The sequence below is a fragment of the Caretta caretta genome, chromosome 1 (assembly GCF_965140235.1).
Source record: "Caretta caretta isolate rCarCar2 chromosome 1, rCarCar1.hap1, whole genome shotgun sequence".
Classification (NCBI taxonomy): Eukaryota; Metazoa; Chordata; order Testudines; family Cheloniidae; genus Caretta; species Caretta caretta.
The window spans coordinates 173,003,559-173,008,884 of NC_134206.1; positions in this window are offsets into that span (position 1 = coordinate 173,003,559).

Here is a 5,326-nt window from a genome sequence, read left to right on the forward strand (position 1 = left end):
GTGTTCTGCTCATGAATCTGAGAATATAGCCACATCATCAAGGTAGATGACTGCAAATTCCCCAAATCCAGCCAGAAGGTTATCTACCTGTCTCTGGAAGGTGGCAGCTGCATTTTGCAGTCCGAAAGGGAGCCCATTAAATTCATACAGCCCTACATGTGTGCTGAAGGCTGACTTTTCCTTGGCTGGGTCATCTAGTCACAGTTGCCAGTACCCCTTATTTAAGTTTCTCCAATAGCTCATCTGTGCGTGGCATTAGATAGTTTTCTAGGAGAGTTACAGCATTTAGTTTATGGTAGTCCACACAAAAGTGGATTTCCCCATCTGGTTTGGGAACCAGAATCACTAGAGAGGCCCACACACTCTCAGAGGGGCGGATTACAACCATCTGTAACATGTGCTTGATCTCCCTTTCTATTGAGGTTTTGGCTTGAGGAGCCATCCGGTAGGGTTGGGCTCTAATTGGGTGAGTATCACCTGTGTCAATGGAGTGGTATGCCTGTTCTGTCCATCCTGGGGTGGATGAAAACATTGGTGCGAAGCTGATGCACAGCTCCTGGATTTGCTGTCACTGCTTATGCCCAAGAGACATGGAAAGGCTCACCTCTTTTACGCCACCATTGTTTTTTCCTTCATAGTAGACTCTTTCAGGCCATTCAGAGTCATGGGCTGTAAACTGGAGAACCTTGATTTCTCAGGAATAAAAAGGCTTTAGAGAATTAACATGGTATATTTTATGTTTTAGTTTAGGGTCTGGGAATGCTATGAGGTAATTAACAGCTCCCAGGCGCTCTCAGACCATAAATGGCCCCTCCCATGATGCTTCCATCTTATTGGCCTGCAGCACTTCCAGGACCATGACTTGGTCACCTACTTTGAAGGAACACTCTCTGGCATGTTTATCATACCAGGTCTTTTGCTCCTGTTGAGCATTCTGTAGGTTTTCTCGAGCAAGAGCTAGAGAGTCTTTGAGGGTGTTTTGCAGGTTGGTTACAAAGTCCAAAATGTTAGTTCCTGGAGAAGATGTAACCCCCTCCCATTGCTGCTTTACGAACTGTAATGGCCCCTTAACTTTGTAGCCATAAACAAGTTTAAAGGGTGAAAATCTCAAACTGGGATGTGGTACAGCCCTGTAGGCAAAAAGTAACAGTGGCAACACTAGATCCCAATCATTGGAGTACTGATTCATGAATGTATGTATCATGGCACCCAAAGTCCCATTAAACTTCTTCACTAGGCCATTTGGTTGATAGTGGTAAGGGGTGGCAATCAAGTGTTTCACCCCATGAGCTTCCCAAAGATGTTTAATGGTCCCTGCCAGAAAATTAGTCTCCAAATCTGTAAGGATGTCTGAGGGCGAAACTACCCTAGCAAAAATGTCTGCCAATGCCTGGCTCACGCTTTTAGCCCTGGTGTTGCTTAAAGCTACTGCTTCCGGCCATCGGGTGGCAAAATCCATGAAAGTCAGTATGCACAGCTTTCCTCTGGGTGTATTTTTAGGGAAAGGACACAGAATATCCACAGCTACATGCTGAAATGGAACCTCAATTATGGGACGTGGCTGGAGAGGGGCCTTGACCTGGTCTTGGGGCTTTCCCACCCTTTGGCACACCTCATAAGACTAGACATAGGTAGAAACATCCTTGCCTATTCCCTCCCAGTGGAATGACTTCCCCAAATGGTCCTTGGTCCTGTTCACCCCAGCATGGGCACTAGAGTGATCATGGGCTAAGCTCAAGAGCTTTTCCCTATACTTAGTTGGAACTACCAACTCTCTTTGACGATGCCAATCCTCCTTGTGCCCGCCAGAAAGGATTTCCTTGTATAAGAGTCCTCCTTCTATAACAAACATGCACTCAATCAGAAGAGCTGAGAGGCAGTGGGTCACTCCATGCTGCCATCCAAGCTCCCTTGAGTCTCTCATCCACTTCCTGCTCTCCCTGGAACTGTTGTCTTGATGCTGAAGACATTAGATCCTCGCTGGGTAGTGGATTTGGGTTTGGTCCCTCTGGAAGTGATGCAGGTGATGGGGTTGTTTCCGTTGACTGTGAACTGCTCTCTGCTGCTGCACTACGCGGTATTTCAGGCTCCAGGTGAGCCTCTTGCTCTGGTTTAGTTGCTGCTGCAGATGCAGGCTCTGTGGCGCCCTTTGGTGCTGGCTCACCTGATTCTGGTAGGCTTACAAGCATGCTCTCTGGTGCTCACTGCTCCACCAGTTTCAGTTCCTGGGCTGATTTTGCTTGGGTTCCAGGAACTGGATCTACAACTGCTGCCAAAGACTCTGGGCTGAATTCTCGTTCCACCACCTCTGGCTAGGTTCCTGTAGAAGGCTCAGGAATGGAGTTAGGTGTGGAGGCCTGTTTAGCTTGGCTGTAAGTGACCATTCCCACCCTTTTTGTTAGCCTCACATGGTTGGCTTAGTCTTCTCCCAGCAGCATGGGAATGGGATAATCGTCATAGACTGCAAAATCCATATTCCTGACCAGCATTTGTACTGGACAGGCAACTTGGCTGTAGGCAAGTTAAAAGAGTTGTCCCTAAAGGGTTGTACCATCACTTGGGCCTCTGGGTCAATGAATTTTGGGTCCACCAGGGACTGGTGGATAGTTGACATCTGTGCTCCAGTGTCTCTCCATGCAGTAATATTCCTCCCACCCACACACAGTTTCCCCTCGCTCTGGGGATATTTGTGAGACATCTGGGCCTGAAGTCTCTTGGTTGGACTCCGGGGCGATGAGTTGTAGTCGGCTGGTGCTCTTGGGGCAGTTGGCCTTCACATGCCCCAGCTCATTACATTTAAAGCATCACCCAGCTGATTGTGGGCTGGGGCGAGGTGGGTGGTTGGAGAGTGGGGTGGTGGGATAAGAGGGCATCTGGGGTCTCCCTGGCTGTGTGGAGGGCTCTTCCTTGTGAGGTGGGGCTTTGGGCTGACCTCGATGGTGGGGTGTTGATAAATGGGAGTTACCCTACTCCCCCTTCATTTATCACAGTGGCAAATGTAATGATGATAATGGGAAATGGAAAATTTTTCAACTCATTGCTGTTTGAACTCTTACAGAGCCAGAGACCCTAAACTAAGGCAAGTATCAGTGGGTAGTAGTGTTAGTGTGTATCCACAAAAACAACAAGGAGTCTGGTGGCACCTTAAAGACTAACAGATTTATTTGGGCATAAGCTTTCTTGGGTAAAAAACCACTTCTTCCGATGCATGGAGTGAAAATCCACTCCCCACCCTGATCTAATTGGCCCTGTCAACACTGGTTCTCCACTTGTGAGGTAACTCCCTTCTCTTCATGTGTCAGTATATAATGCCTGCATCTGTAATTTTCACTCCATGCATCTGAAGAAGTGGTTTTTTACCCACAAAAGCTTATGCCCATATAAATATACTAGTCTTTAAGGTGCCACCGGACTCCTTGTTGTTTTTGTAAACTAAGGCAGAGGTTGCCATTGGTTGTCTCTGGGTCTGTCCTGAAAGACATTTTGAATTGACAGATTACTGTATCACTATAATCTTTAGGAACCACAGATGGTAACTCATTTGTATGTATGTTTGCATGCTTTAACTTGTAAATAAACTTTCTTATTTCTTTTTCCTAGTTAATAAATCTTCAGTTAGTTTGTTACAAAACTGGCTCTAGTCACTGTCTTTGGTGTGAAATCTAAGGTACCAATTGATCTGGGATAAGTGACTGGTCTCTTGGGACTGGGAGCAACATGAATATTTTGTGATTTTTGGTGTAAATCACCATTCACCACTAAGTCCAGTTTGCCTGGGTGGCAAGATAGACTGGAGAGCCTAAGGGAACGGTCTGTGACTCCATGATCAGACTGTTATAGTGATCCAGGAATTCACATTTGTTACTGAGTTGGTGAAATCTAATTATAGAACATACCACCAGTTTCGCGTGTCTACCCTGAGGCAAGTACTCATGGTCATGAGCCACTCCAGACAGCATGACAACAGTTGCCACATATTAGTTGCATTCCGTAGTTAGTGCTCAGTTAAACAGTATTTGGGCTGTCACCTTCTATGTTCCTGTGAAGAGAGAAGGAGTAGTCAAAGTAGCTTGACCTGATTGAATCTGAGAAGGAAATTCACCTTCAGAATCTGTAGTGTCACACCAGTGGAGACCAGCACAGGCTTCATTAAGCATTTGGCAAGCATATAAAACATCTTTTCCTTTGTGAGCTGCATTTATGCAGTTTCAAAATCATGTTGCCGTTGTCATTTTTTCTTAAACATTTCTCTCATGTAATGTGATGCATTTTTTTCTAATTAAAACTGAAGTGTGCGATTATTACTGATTCATTAAAGAAAATATTTCAAAGACTTTTTGAAGCTAGCTGAAAACATATTTTTGAAAACTGGGAGTACTAAGAGAACTAGTTAAGGAAAGGGAGCAAATTTTAATGTTGTAAGGCTAGGTCTGTGAACCAAGTTACAGTTATTATACACATTGCATAACAGTACACACTTGGGTCCCACTCCTGCAATGAGCTCTGTGCAATAGAAGTGGTCAGGATTTTTTGACAAAACTGCCCCCACCCCCTCAGAAAATATTGAGTCATCTTTTTTGGGTGGGGAGGAGTGGGGAGGGGGATGTACCAATTTAGGTACTTTTGCTAGGAAAGCTTTCTCAGGTCCAACAGAGGAGAATTCTCAATATGAGAGCTCATTCTATCCTGTAATACCCGATAGCCCAGCAATTATGAGACTCAGCTGTGATGTGGCAGACCGGATCTGATTCAAAGCAGAGACTTGCACCTGGAGCTCTCATGTCACAGTGGAGTATCACAACCACTAGCCAATAGAGTAAGTCTCTGTCTTTAGCCCAATTAATATTTAATACAAAATAGAATGGCTCCAGTAGGAGAGATTGAGTAGAGAACAGACGCTGAATCAATAGTCCAACAGTTAGTGCACTTGTAACCTTTGGGTGAGCTTGAGTTTACTTTATTGCCCTTCTCCAGTGGCTCATAAACCCAGCTCCCATAAGAAAGTACCTAGAGACCCAGAATTCAGTCTTTGGGGATTTTCAAAAAGAATTGAACAGGGTCAACATCTCCACAATCAAGTCCAAAAGAATTTAATTCTTAAATACCAACTTTATAAACGCTTAGGAAAAAGAAACAAATTATAATAATATTTTTATAATATAACTTTGATACTTGATAAGCTACATACATTAAAATTATACAAAAACATAAAGAAAAAAAATAAATCTAAACAGACCAGTCCCCACAGAAACAGTGAGAAGAAACTCAGAGTATCCAAAAGCTTAGATTGAATTCACCTAGTCTCAGCTACAGTCTTTGATCACCA